Below are 15,513 nucleotides of genomic sequence, written 5' to 3'. Positions count from 1 at the left end.
TTCAAAACCTGACAGTCTTGTAAATCTTCTTTACAGTCTCTGTAGCAATGATGTCCTTTCTATAATGTCCTGGTCAGACCAGTGTACTCCTTTCCACTGTGGCCTAACCAGTTTTTTAATGTAGTTACAGCATTGCTGCTCTGTTAGGGATGATAATAACAAATAAACCAAAGCACCCCATTGGCTGCCTTTCCCACCTTCATTCACCTATCCTACCACCTTAACAAACCCACGGACATATAGGTGAAGATTTCTCACTTCTCTACCCTCCTCAAAACTGTTCTCTTTATTATGTGCTCGCTTGCTTTGTTTGCCCTCCCCAAATCCTTAACCTGTTAGTTTGCAGATTGTAAAATGTGAGGCTGGATGAACACAGCAGGCCAAGCAGCATCTCAGGAGCACAAAAGCTGACGTTTCGGGCCTAGACCCTTCATCAGAGAGGGGGCTGGGGGGAGGGAACTGAAATAAATAGGGAGAGGGGGGGAGGCGGACCGAAGATGGAGAGTAAAGAAGATAGGTGGAGAGGGTGTAGGTGGGGAGGTAGGGAGGGGATAGGTCAGTGTGACCTATCCCCTCCCTACCTCCCCACCTACACCCTCTCCACCTATCTTCTTTACTCTCCATCTTCGATCCCCTCCCTACCTCCCCACCTACACCCTCTCCACCTATCTTCTTTACTCTCCATCTTCGGTCCGCCTCCCCCCCTCTCCCTATTTATTCCAGTTCCCTCCCCCCATCCCCCTCTCTGATGAAGGGTCTAGGCCCGAAACGTCAGCTTTTGTGCTCCTGAGATGCTGCTTGGCCTGCTGTGTTCATCCAGCCTCACATTTTATTATCTTGGAATCTCCAGCATCTGCAGTTCCCATTATCTCAGTTTGCAGATTGTGTTCCATTTGCTGCTCGTCTGCTCATTGAATCAAATCATTGATATATGATCCCAGTGATTAGGTATTCTTATGAAGGTGTGACCACTTGGAATTTTATCTGCAGAGAGCAGTGATCCTAATGCCTGAGGCAAGATTTGCCAGTTAAAAATTTTGAAGTGTGGATGTCGGCATGCGGTTCTCCAGGTTGCATCATTTTCAGATTTATCATTTTAATTTTAAGAGATGCTAACTGATATTGTGCTGCTTTCTTCATTTCCTATGCCTGTTCTTTGTGTGCAGAGACCATTATTTAAAATTGGGAATAATGTTGAATTTGGCAGGCATTGCCCTCTTTGCCATGGTAGCTTGTGCATTTCTTAAACAGATTGAACCTCCTTTTTTGTTTGTTTCATGTTGCACAATTGGTTTTAAATTTTAGTGGATATCATTTTGGTGATTTATGCCTCGTAGATACAAGGCAATGCCAATTTCTGGTGGTGAGAGTTGGTAGATGGTGCTTTTTCTTAAGAACCACCATCAATAATGATCTATTTTTCAAGAATAATTTGCCTTTCTGTCAGGCATTAATTGTGTTGACATTGAGTTCCATTCACACTGGCAATTCTATGGTACTTTGTCCAAGTGTTTATTTCATTCTACACAGCCTGATCAGCAAGCTGTTTTATCATGGGGACCATTTTATAGTGAGAATTAACTATGTGTATTGTCTCCTCGTGTGATTTCCAGATGTGCACACTTGTAGCAGGAATTAGTTTGCAATAAGCAGGGTTAAAAATAGGCAGATTTCATCTTTTTTCTAACTTGAGTAGTTGGATTTATCAGCCCTTATAGCTCAGTACAATATCAGGAGCTGCTTCTGCTTGGTTTTGAGGTATTTACAATCGAATGTTATAATTTCTTAATGTATATGCTACATACCTGAAGAATTTCTTTTCCTGTGACTTCAGTATAGAGTTTGAGATACTTCAAATATATGCTTCACTTACAAGTGTGACATCTTCGAATGCTTGTATTTGAATGAGAAATGTCTTTTCTGTCATGAGTGTTTTTTTCCCAACTTCAATAATACCAGCTTCAAAACTGTTTGAATGTCCTTTCTGACTTTGGAGACATTGCAAATTGCTCTGAGCATACAATGAACAGAGTATTAATTGTTTCCAAATCATTGGAAATTCAGTGAAATTTTATGACAGCTGTTGTAAAAATAAATGACAGCATTGTGCATTTCCTTTGTTTGATTGAATGGCCAATTGCATGATTTGTTAATTTCATCAAAGTGTATGTTTAGGATTAGGCAGTGAGTAATTCTTATCGTTCAAGAATTGTTCCTTTATTGTTTGGTCCCATGGCAGTTGTAACATGAACAAATAATATTTAGCCATTGCAAAAATCTATCAATTTTAATTTTTTTATTACTTTATTTGAAGGTGATTTGACTTTGTTTATCAATGCTATAACATTACTAGCTGTCAACTTTTTATTTCCTTCGCAACAGACAATCTGAAATGTATAGTAAGAACTTTTCAGTGATTTCCAAATGGAAGCTTTCACCTTGCTTGGGTGAACTTCTACACAGATCAACTTGTCAATTTGTTGGTTAGGTTTAAAGTGTTCTGTACCTTTCATTCTCATTGTACTTTGAGGGATTGCAGTTGAACTAGTTTTATGATTTTCTTACTATAGATTGGTTGACGAGGGGGATTGTGATTTGATAGATAATAGGAATTCTTATACGAAGCTTGGTTGCAAAGCTAAATTGGCACTAGCTGATTGAAACTTTGTTCAAACTTTGTACTGAACGTGTCCACGGACCAGTGCACAATTTGGAAATTAAAAGCTTGTCTTCAAATTTGATTTCTGAAGGAAAAACTAATGGTGCTTAGTCACCTTTTTGTTTGTAATCATTTTGGTCCTGGAAAGCACATTTCTGTATTTTGCCCCCACAAAACAGTACAGGTTTGCTGAAAAGTTGATTTGAGAAAAATGTGATGCAAAAAAAGTACGATTAGATTTTACGCTGTTCAAACATGGTGGAGCAGCTGCACTGTATTTTTGACAGATGGATCTTCCCACTTGACTGGTTCTGTTTTATCTGCATGATGAAAGTAAGAGTGAAAAAGCATAAAAACCTAAGGGAGTTTTTGTCAGCTGGGGGGAAAATTTGTTTGCATAAAACAAAAGGCCATGTTTCACTCTCCTGAAATCTGTTTTGAAGGATAATAAGATGTGAAATGAACTGCATGACCTCTAATATTTAAATTATCAATGTATACTGCACAAAAATACTGTCGGCATGACTTTTTGTGCATGTACTCTGTAAAGTAGTGGTAGAAAACTTTAAAATATGTAGGTTTAATTTGGATGAAGGAGGATACAAAGTCATAACTGATGCCCTGTGAGCATGGGCCACAAGAACGTGTTCTATGTGGGAAAGGTGCAGGAAGTGTTCCAATATAATGGTTTGGGTTTTGCAGTCAACAATGAGAAGATTGGTGCTTGCTGAATGCTGCCATAATGATTTACGGGACTTAAAAATGTCAGATTTGTTTTATTCTCTCATGCCAGTTCCATTCTGATGTCAAGCAGCAGGCAGGCTGATCAGCTAATTGGGTTGAAGAATCCTCAGCAAAAGGCAGGAAATGTCCAGAAAGTGAAATATAGTTGGGGACACAGCGGTAGGCAATGGCCTAGTGGTATTTTTGCTAGACTATTAATCCAGAAACCCAGTTAATGTTCTGGGGACAAGGGGTTCGAATCCCACCACGGCGGTTGGTGGAATTTGAATTCAGTAATTTAGAAAAAAGTGTGGAATGAAGAATTTACTGATCACCATGAAATCATTGCCAAATGTCCGAAAACCCCATCTGGTTCACTGAGGCCCTTCAGGCAAGAAAATCTGCCACTCTCACCTGGTTTGGCTTACATGTGACTCCAGACCCACAGTGACGTGGTTGACTCTCAGTTGCCTTCTGACATGGCCTAGCAAACCATTCAGTTGTACCAGTCGCTACCAAGCCTCAAAGAAATGAAGCTGGGCAGATCACCCTGGCATCGACCTAGGCACTGGAAAAGACAATGGTGGAAACAGCCCTGTCAACCATGCAAAATCTCCTCGCTAACATCTGGGGGTTAGTACCAAAACTGGGAGAGCTGTCTCTCAGACTAGTCAAGCAACAGCCTGACATTGTCTGTAAGGTATGATTCTATGAGTATGACTGCCCCAGACAGCACTATTACCATCCATCATTTTGTCCTGTCCCACTGGCAGAACAGACCCAGCAGAGGGGGTGGCACGGGCATAGATAGTTGGGAGGGTGTTGTACTAGTTGTCCTCAACATTGACTCCAGACCCCATGAAGTCTTATGGCTTCAGATTAAACATGGGCAAGGAAACCTGCTGCTGATTACCATGTATAGTCCTCCCTCAACTGATGAATCACTACTCCTCTATGTTAAACAACACTTTGAGAAAGCACTGAGGAAGGCAAGGACACAAAATATACTATAGGTGGGAGTATTTCAATGTCCATCAGCAAGAGTGGCTCGGCAGCAGTACTGCAGATCAAGCTGGTTGGATCCTAAAGGACATAACTGCTAGACTCGGTCTGCGGCAGGTAGTGAGGGAAACGACAAGTCGGGGGGGGTGGTGGGAAACATACTTGACCTCGCCCTTACTAACCTGCTAGCTGCAGTTGCATCTGTCCTTGACAGTATTGGTAAGAGTGACCATCGCACCATCCTTGTGGAGACTCCAAACAGTGAACACAGCAAGTGACAGAACTAAGTGATTGTACAACCTACAGACCAGATCTAAGCTCTGCAGTCCTGCCGCATCCAGTTGTGAATGGTGGTGGACAATTAAACAACTCACTGGAGGAGGAGGCTCCACAAATATCCCCACCCTCAATGATGGAAGAGCCCAGCACATCAGTGCAAAAGACAAGGCTGAAGTTTTCGCAGCTATCTTCAGCCAGAAGTGCCGAGTGGATGATGCATTGCGGCCGCCTCCAGTGGTCCCCAGCATCACAGATACCAGTCTTCAGCCAATTCAGTTCACTCCACGTGATGTCAAGAAATGGTTGGAGACACCGATACTGCAAAGGCTATGGGCCCTGACAACATTCCAGCAACAGTACTGAAAACTTTGTGCTCCACAACCTGCTGCTCCCCTACCAAGTTGCTCCAATACAGTTAGAACACTGGTTTCGACCCGACAATGTGGAAAATTACCCAAGTATGTCCTGTACGTTAAAAAGCAGGTCAAATCCAACTCAGCCAATTACTGCCCCATCAGTCTCCTCTCGATCATCAGTAAAGTGATGGAACATGTCATCAACAGTGCTATAAAGCAGCAGCTGCTCAGCAATAACCTGCTTAGTGACGCCCAGTTTGGGTTCCGCCAGGGCCACTCAGGCCCTGACCTCATTACAGCCTTGGTTCAAACACGGACAAAAGAGCTGAATTCCAGAGGTGAGGTGAGAGTGACAGCCCTTGATGTCAAGGCTGCATTTGATCGAGTGTGGCGTCCAAGAAGCCCTGGCAAAACTAGAATCAATGAGTATCAGGGAGAAAACTCTCCAATGGTGGGAGTCATACCTGACACATCGGAAGATGGTCACGGTCATTGCAGGTCAATCATCTCAGCTCCAGGGGATTTCTGCGGGATATCCTCAGCCCAACCGTCTACAGCTGCTTCGTCAATGACCTTCCCTCCATCATAAGGTCAGAAGTGGGGATGTTCGCCGATGATTGCACAATGGTCCGCACCATTCGTGACTCCTCAGATAGTGAAACAGTCCATGTTCACATGCAGCAAGCTCTGGATAATATCCAGGCTTGGGCTGACGAGTGGCAAGTGACATTCGCGCCACACAAATGTCAGGCAAAGACCATCACCAATAAAAAACAATCTAACCACCGCTCTTGACATTCAACGGTGTTAGCATCACTGAATCTCCCACTATCAACATCCTGGGGGTTATCATTGACCAGAAGCTCAACAGGACTCACCACATAAACAAACATAGCGGCTTACAAGAGCAGGCCTGAATCTGGGTATACTACAGTGAGAAACATGCCTCCTGCCTCCTGACTCCTCAAAGCCTGTCTACAAGGCAGGAGTGTGATGGAATACTGCCCACATGCCTGGATGAGTGCAGCTCCCATAACACTCCTCCAGGACAAAAAGCAGCCAGTTTGATTGGTACTACATCCACAACCATCCACTCTTCCCACCACCAATACTCTGAGTGGCAGAGTGTACTATCTACAAGATGCACCTGCAGAAATTCACCAAAGATCCTCAGACAGCCCCTTTTCAAACCCACGACCACTTCCACCTGGAAGGACAAGGCTAGCAATATATAGGAACACCACTACCTCCAAGTTCCCCTCCAAGCCGGTCCCCATCCTGACTTGGAAATATATCAGCATTCCTTCAGTGTTGCTTGATCAAAACCCTGGAATTCCTTCCCTAATAGCATTGTGGCTCAACCCACAGCAGGTGGACTGCAGGAGTTCAAGAAGGCAGTTCACCACCACCACCACCTCAAGGGCAATGAGGGATGGGCAATAAATGTTGGCCACTCAGTGATGCCCACATCCCACAAATGAATAGAAAAAACTGCACATAGAATCCAAGGAGAAGCATAAATATCAGAATAAAAATTTTAGAACTTTTGTTTAAAAATATGCAACTTGCAAATATTTACATTTTAGAGGGAAAAATTAAACATGAATTTGAACCACGTCTGGGACTATTCCATAATGCCTTGGTTGCTTAGCAATAGCAGAGCTTTTTAAATTCAAAGTCAAACAGAATGTTAAGCCTTGTTCAGAGTTAGTTGACAACCAATCATTCATTGGCAATGAAATGATTTCAGCGTAACGATGAGAACAACGCAGCCTCTGGGTGAGTAGGATATCATCTGACAGCTCACTCTAGATTTGCACGTTGAAACTGCATGTGAGCAGACCCCAGCCATCGTTGATAGTTGAACATGCTATTAATGGCCTGTACTGACCAAAGTCGTCTTTGCTACTTCAAGTTCTGGGCCCCTCTGCTCACTTTTTGTACATTTGTGTGGGGGCACAATGGAATTCACAAAGACATTTAAATGTGCATGTTTTTGGAAAAGAAGATTAGTTCAAATGCTTGGTATCCGCACCTTAATCAAAAAAACATATGAAGTTTCACAACAAATGCATGTATGCTTTGCATGAGCAGATGGTTCTTTTTCATGAATGTTGATTGCAAAATATAATTTCTTGACTTGCCATTACATTTCACTCTACTCCAGTTTCTTTTTGTATTTGTAGTCAATTAGACTCTGACATTTGATACTTCTGGTTAAGTGACTTAAACATGTCAAGCCAGGGCAAGGTGGGCACATCATAGTGCTTCATCAATAGATTTTGGATTGTTGAGACAAAATGAAGTGCTGTCATGTTTTCTTTGATAAAATCATGAGAGGCGTAACATTGCGTAATCTGCTTGGTTGACTTTTTTAAAGGGTTTTGTGCAGTTGGTTTTTTTAATCAACCTGTAAGACATCTAATGACCTACACCTCCAGGACAGGTGGGAATTGAACCTAGACCTCCTGGCGCAGAGTAGGGACATTACCATTACTCCACAACCCTAAGGGCAGTGTATTTCTGAGTCTATTCTAAATCAGGTCTCCCAGAATACACGAACTGATTCAGTTCCTCCGTTTGCATTCCTTTGCAACGTAGATGGTTTGGGTGCTTATCTCGGAAGTGGAAATTAATTTATCTTCTCAAATACATGAACAGTATTGACTTATCTGTATGTGCTACAAGTGAGCTTTTAGGGCATTCTATACAATGCTCTTGAATGTTTACCCCATTAAACTAAATTAGTTTCTGTTTCATGTTTTTTAAAGTGGGGTCTGATTGGTCATAATCTTTTGAACCCAATTTGTTCAACATGCAGTGTACCTCCTTTTTGATTTGCTTTGGCTTCATTCGAATCCTTATTAATTCCTCAACGTATTCTGGCATTTTTTCCTTTCAATACATTGAGCTAATAGACACTTTTGCTTAGTTTAGCAAAGGGTATCCTCCTAATTAGTTATGAAAATAATCATGATTTATCGGTCACTGCATAGGTATTAAATGGGTGAGCTAATTTGCCCTGGAACTAGGATTTGTGAATAATAGATTTATTATCTGATGCCTTGTGTTCCTGTCAAAATATTTCATTTTGAAAGGCAATCTTTAATCTGATTTAAGTCAGTCTAGCCTCATGATGTTTATTTTAAGAATTCTTGTTGCTTAAAACACTGTCTGAACAGCACTATTGTATCTGATCAGATACAATGAGCACAATTCATTTAATCTCTTTTTACCCCTTTATTCTCTGTGAATTGCTTTGCGTATTCATATTTTTGCTTTTCTTTTTGCTACTTTTCAATGTATAGAGATTAAAGATGTTTTTTTTGTATTAATCTGAACTAATATAATTAGAATAATTGACTGTTTGCTTGCTTTTGGTCCCTGTCAGAGAGTTAACTCATCCTTCATTTAGTCTTTTGGGTTTTCTGTCTGAACAGTGGAGGCAGGATCATTGAATATATTTGCCTGGACTTGACAGATCCTTTGATCAGAGTAGAAGTTGAGACTTTTTTTGTTGGGAGGGGGTTGGATTGTGTGTGTGTGGTGGGGTGCGGGGTGTACAAGCTGGGAGCTGAGTTTAGGCTACAGTCAGATCAGCCACGATCTTTGTGATTGGCAGAGCAGCTTCAAGGAACTAAATGGCCTACTGGCCTACTATTTTTATGATGTATGTTCTAAACAAAAGTGTTTAACTGTTGTCCAATGCGCTGGGCTAGTGTATATATTATTTTCAGAAATCTCTCTAAAGTATTTTGTTTATAAATGTATGTTGATTTGCCATTTGTCTTTTTTTTCCTAAAAAATGAACTGATGTTTAGTTTCGCTAGAAACTGTTCAAAACAAAAATCTGAAAACAAATTGGGCCACTACCAGATTTCATGTCTTTGTTTAGAAGTCAATTTTAACACCTTTTGTTGCATGATAGCTCAGAGTTTTCATTTTGTACTCCCCCACTGTTTGCTTGACTATCTCCTTTTGTTCAGGAGTTGCAGCACCCCACAGCCCATAATTATCAAAACTAATGATCTGTGATGACTGTGGTTATTTTCCCAGATGACCAGTCCTACTACTTTGTGATATTTGCCATCTTGACGAGAATGGGTTCCTTGGTAAGAGTTCAGAGATAATGGGAACTGCAGATGCTGGAGAATCCAAGATAACAAAGTGTGGAGCTGGATGAACACAGCAGGCCAAGCAGCAGCTCAGGAGCACAAAAGCTGACGTTTCGGGCCTAGACCCTTCATCAGAAAAGGAGGATGAGGAGAGGATTCTGAAATAAATAGGGAGAGAGGGGGAGGCGGACCGAAGGTGGAGAGGAGAGTATGGTGGGGAGGTAGAGAGGGGATAGGTCAGTCCGGGGAGGACGGACAGGTCAAGGGGGTGGGATGAGGTTAGTAGGTAGGAGATGGAGGGGACAATGGGAGCTGCAGATGCTGGAGAGGCCAAGATAACAAAGTGTGGGGCTGGATGAACACAGCAGGCCAAGCAGCATCTTAGGAGCACAAAAGCCTCTGCTTGGTTTCCCCGATTGTAGAGGAAGCCACACCATGTATAGTGGATGCAGTATACCACATTGACGGATGTGCAGGTGAGCGTCTCCTTGATGTGGAAAGTCAACTTGGGGTGTGGGAGGTGGTGTGGGGGCAGGTGCAGCACTTCCTGCGGTTGCAGGGGAAAGTGCCGGGTGTGGTGTGGTTGGAGGGGAGTGTGGAGTGGACAAGGGAGTCACAGAGAGTGGTCTCTCTGGAAGGCAGACAAGGGTGGAGATGGAAAAATGTCTTTAGTGGTGGAGTTGGATTGCAGATGGCGGAAGTGTCGGAGGATGATGCGTTGTATCCGGAGGTTGGTGGGGTGGTATGTGAGGATGAGGGGGGATTCTCTTTTGGCGGTTATTGCGAGGGCGGAGTGTGAGGGATGAGTTCTGGGAAATGCGGGAGATATGGTCGAGGGCATTCTGGGATGTTGCGGCCCTTGAATAACGAGGGCATCTGGGATGTGCAGGAGTGGAATGCATCATCCTGGGAGCAGATGCGGCGGAGGCAAAGAATTGGGAATGGGGGATGGAATTTTTGCAGGAAGGTGGGTGGAAGGAGCTGTGGGAGTCACTGGGCTTGAAATGGTCAACGGTTTGTAGGTGGTTGCCTGACATGGAGACAGAAAGGTCCAGGAAGGTAAGGGATGTGTTGGAGATGGTCCAGGTGAACTTGAGGTTGGGGTGGATGCTGTCGGTGAAATGGATGAACTGGGTGAACTGTTCGAGCTCCTCTGGGGAGCATGAGGCGGCGCCGATACAGTCATCAATGTAACCGAGGAAGAGGTGGGGTTTAGGGTCAGGGTAGGTGCAAAAGATGGACTGTTCCACATAACCTACAAAGAGGCAGGCATAGCTTGGGTCGATGCGGGTACTCATGGTCACCCCCTTAGTCTGTAGGAAGTGGGAGGAATCGAAAGAGAAGTTGTTGAGGGTGAGGACGAGTTCGGCTAGGCGGATGAGGGTGTCGGTGGAGAGGGACTGGTCGGGTATGCGGGACAGGAAGAAGTGGAGGGCCTTAAGGCCATCTGCATGGGGACTACACCTGCATTCCCCATGCAGATGGCCTTAAGGCCCTCCGCTTCTTCCTGTCACCTGCATTCCCCAATAATCTCATTCCTCATTTCCCTAAATATCCTCCGCAGTCTTGGTGACATCAGTTAAAATGTGGGTCAGCATCCTTGTGTACACTGACAACCAGTCAAACTTTTTCACTGCTGTCCTGGAAACTACTTCACCTTTCTTGACCGTTTCTTTGTATTTCTGTTTGTGCAATCAAGCTTCTAGTCGAATGAGCCATAATTTTCTCCAGCTAAATGGAATTATTCAACTGCTCGTTTTTGTTTGGTTTGATTACGAAGTGCTACATTGAGCAGGATTCTTAATCTTAATGTCACAAAGTGCATACTTTTACATGCCAGTTCAAGGTCATGATTTTGAATAGAGCCTAGTTAGATGGAAATGCAGAGTAATATTTCCACCTGTTTTTCAGATCATATGCCTGTTCAAGTGATCAAGGGGGAAATTCACCTGGGCTGACATCACTGCAGCATCGCTAATGGAAAAATGAATTTGTTGTGGCATTCTGAATGACTAAAGCAATGACTAGAAATTTTGAAGCCTTTGTTGGTTTAAAACAGTTGGAGCTAGTTGGGGATGATGTGAAGGAGGCTAGAGGTATGCATAGCACACACTGGTTAGCCGTCAGTAAATGTTATCATATGGTCTGAATGAAGTGTTTGGCACAAGGTTTGCATAAACAGTTGGCCAAGTGCCTTTTTCAAGCAGGTGAACTGGAAACTACAAGATCTGAAAGCAGAGATAGTAGGAACTGCAGATGCTGGAGAATCTGAGATAACGAGGTGTAGAGCTGGATGAACACAGCAGGCCAAGCAGCATCAGAGGAGCTGGAAGGCTGACTTTTTGGGCCTAGACCCTCCTTCAGAAAAAATGAAAGCAACTTGTTGACTGTACGGTTTCAGAAGGAGCTATTGTTGAGCTGGTCTTGTCTGTACTCTTCCATGTGAGTGGCGTATGAGTGTTGCAATTTCAAGGCCAAGCCTCATCCAGTATTATTATAGAAAAGTACTTCATAATTGTGCTGAGATCTGTGAGCATGCTAGTGGAGGTTTCATTTCTTAGTTACTCTGGATAGCAGTATTTGAGGAGAAATATAGCAGAATTGTGACTGCTAGTTTAAGTTTCCCTCCACGTGGCAAATCTTGCCATTGGATTGAAATCTAAAGACTATTATAATAAATCAAAATTGAATTCTAATAAACCAGATCAAGTCAGGAACTTTGTGTGTAATTATTAATAGTGGACCATGAACAATTTGTTTTATGTGTGTGTATACAGTACACATGAATGAATACCTATTGCTCCAACTGAGAAGTTTTTTGCCTTATTATATAAAGGGAAATCGGAGGAAGTTACTGAACGTTTTCAGGTTGCAACTGTGTTGTCATGTCTCACAATCAGTATGCCTATCCGAGGCATTCTCATGACATCACTGTTAGATTGTGTGACCTAAGGCTATGAAGTTCTACTTCTCCATCTTAACTTCGATCACTTGAAGCATGACATTCTACTGAATGCATGTTCTGTTATAAACTGACAACATTTAACAAGACCAAATGCTTCTGTGCCTGAGACATGTAATGGTTATGTATAATAGTTAGCTGTTGGTGTGACCATAGGTGAGAACGTTCAAGTACTGTGGACGTTTTTAACTTGGTCAGTTAAATAAGAGGGCTGAAATGACCATGAATGGCAGCAGATGTAATTGGCTATCTGGAGGGATATACTACCTACACAATGTCATACCTAGAGAGGTAAAAGCAGCTTCAAACAACAGTCTTTGAAAGAGGTTGGGATTGATGTGGGGTTGGGGGTGTGGGAGGGGGGAGAAAGGGAGAAGAGGCAAGTCAGAACAGACTGGGCTATGATCTCTCTTTTATGCCTCCAAGGACAATGACACCCTGGGAGAACAACTGGTTGCTGCCTGTCTCTGCCCACATGCTAGAAACTGAGCCTCCCCTACTCCCAGTGTCGTCTCCAAAGTTAAAGATCTTAAATAGTATTCAGAATTCCCCAGTTTACCTGTCTTTTACATCCAGCTTGGCAAAAAAGTAAAGACAAGGTTTTAGCAGTTAGAATCTATTCCTTTACAATAGTTAGTGAGAATTACAGAAGACCAATTTATGAATCACTGACATAAACTCTGTTAGTTAAAACTTTAACCCCCTTTGAAATTACCCCTCAGCATGCACATTGAAACAGAGACAAATAAAGATGTTTGTGGATAAAGGGGGAAAAACTGGAAAGCAGTTCAGTGCTCCTTGTCCACAGAGTTTACTGAAATGGTCTTTTTGTTGGACAGAGAGCTGCTTCTTGCTTTGCCTTCTCCAGGTACTTTCCCTTGTTTACAGGAAGTACAGTGTGACAGGCTCAGATGTACAAAGGTCCTTGACTTTTAATTAATAAGCCACAGCTTACAGCAACTGAAAAGGGGAAATAAATTGGCTATCCTCAGGCTAGAGGTGCTTTTTATGAGAGCAAAAACAGCTCCTTCCTTTTCAGAGGTCCGATGGTTTCTAATATTCATGCCCACAAGCTGTTTAGCAATCTCAGGGCTGGTCACATCATTGACAGGCAGGAGGCCTTTGTCATCTGGAACTTGTGGTCATTTCACAGACAAATCAGATATCTGTTGTTAGCTAGATCTTCATTTGTACATATCCCATGGCTGCAGTTCATCTATAACTAGACTTTCTAGGTGGATGAACCAACCGCTGTGTAAACGGCTCATTCAATGACAGTTAGATTACCTGATTGTAAGAAGTGCGGAAATCCTTCAACAATCATTGGCTTTCAAAACCTTGCTTTCCCCATTTCAGTCTGCAATCAAAGACACAGTCTTCAACAAGGCTATCAATGCAACCCAATACCAGTCAAATTGTATATGTTCTCCGTGAACAATTTGGAGACTGATGCGTATGACTTGCCTTGTTTCTAATCTTTGCAAATGCTTTGCCTCAGTATTTTTTCTTGTCTATTGTAATTAATAAATTCAACTCATTTTGTTAATTCAAAAAAGCCTGTTCAAATTGGCTGCTTTTTTACAAGACAATTGATTTAATCTGATGTAAAGAATCCAAAAGGGAAGGAATCCTAAGGGGAGCCCGTTCATCTGTCCTCACCTGGGACTTAACATCTCGGGATATTCTGGCTGGAACTGTAACAAATTGGGGATCCTCACCCAGAGGTTGGGCCTAACGGCTATAATAATTAGGATAGTTGGATTTCTTTAATATCACCATATCCATGCCCAGGTTTCTGCTTTGGGAGATAAGAATGCCCTGCTTGCCAATGTAGTTAACTCAGCCACATTCGGGCCATTTAAACAGTCCTTGGATAAGCATATGGATGATGATGGGATAGTGTGGGGGAATGGGCTTAGATTAGTTCACAGGTTGGCGCAACATCCAGGGCCGAAGGGCCTGTTCTGCGCTGTATTTTTCTATGTTCTATGTTCTAAATGCATGCACATCAGGAAAGATTCTCTTATGGATGGAAAACTCACATCACTAACTAATCTGAATTGAAATTAACTGTTGTCCTATGAATCTACTTTATTGAGCTCCAATATTATTTTGCTTCCTTTGATTCCAGAGCTCTACCCAAATGATGGATTCTCGCTTTTTGGAACTTAATAACAATGAAGAGATCATTGTCCGACGCTGAGAATTATTTCTCCTCATCTTGGCCTTTATCTAAATAAGCCTCTGAAGGGGCAAGTACTTCTACTTTCGGATGCAGATCATTTATATAAATAACAAGGCACGATTTGTATCATCCACAAAATTACTAAATTAGAAGGTATTGTTGATAGCGAGGAAGAGTATGAAAAATTACACAGCGATCTTTATCAGATGGGGAAGTGGGCTGAGGATTGGCAAATACAGTTCAATACAGATAAGTGTGAGGTGTTGCACCTTGGAAAGTCAAACCAAAGTAGGACTTGTGTAGTAAGTGGTAAGGTTCTGAGGATTGTGGTGGAACAAAGGGACCTAGGAGTACAAGTACATAGTTCATTGAAAGCAGTGTCACAGGTGGACAGGGCGGTGAAGAAGGCATTTACCATGCTGGCCTTCACCGGTTGATGCATTAAGTATAGGAGTTGGGATTTTGTTACCGCTGTATAAGTTGTTGGTGAGGCCGCACGTAGAATATTGCCAGGTTTTGGTCACCCTGTTGTAGATAAGACACAGTTAAACTAGAAAGTGTGCAAAGAAAATTTACGAGGATGTTGCCAGGACTAGTAGACCTGAGTTTTATAGGGAGAGTTTGGACCGGCTTAGGACTTTACTCCTTGGAACATAGGAAAATGAGGCATGGCCTTTATTGAAGTGTATAAAATCGTGAGGGGTGCAGACAGGACGAATGCATATAGACTGTTTCCCAGGGATGAGGAATTGAAAATTAGAGGGTATAGATTTATGGTTAGAGGGGAAAGATTTTAAGAAGGACCTGAGGGGCAACTTCTTCACAGAGTGGTGCGTAAATGGAATGGACTGCCGGAGAAAGTGTTTTGAGGCAGGTACCATAGCAACATTTAAAAATAACATTTTGGATGGGAAGGGTTTAGAGGGATATGGATCAAAAGAAGGCATTGGAACTTAACTGAGTGGGCAGCATGGACCAATTTGGGCTGAAGGGCCTGTTTCCATGCTGCATTACTCTATGGCTCGAAATGAAAAACACAAGATGCAGATTTGGTGAAGACAGTGAGTATGGTTTCATCAGTGGATGCCCACAGCACTTGTGTAATTGTCCTTTCTGCTGTGTAATAACCTCCCCTTTCTGCATATGTGTGTCTGTGTATATGATGTATGGTTAATGACTAACAGGATTTTAATCCTATTATGAATGACTGGAAAACTTGCTTTTTTTGTCTT

The 15,513-nt window shown here is 42.5% G+C and overlaps 1 protein-coding gene across 5 annotated transcripts in view; it reads left to right on the top strand.

The window, feature by feature from the left end:
- Positions 1-15,513, top strand: part of igsf11 (immunoglobulin superfamily member 11) — a 280,353-nt gene that overhangs the window by 123,590 nt on the left and 141,250 nt on the right. The window lies entirely within an intron of this gene.

The sequence above is a fragment of the Stegostoma tigrinum genome, chromosome 12 (assembly GCF_030684315.1).
Source record: "Stegostoma tigrinum isolate sSteTig4 chromosome 12, sSteTig4.hap1, whole genome shotgun sequence".
Lineage (NCBI taxonomy): Eukaryota > Metazoa > Chordata > Chondrichthyes > Orectolobiformes > Stegostomatidae > Stegostoma > Stegostoma tigrinum.
Note: the sequence above shows the minus strand (reverse complement) of the source record. Positions and strands in the feature narration are given on the sequence as shown.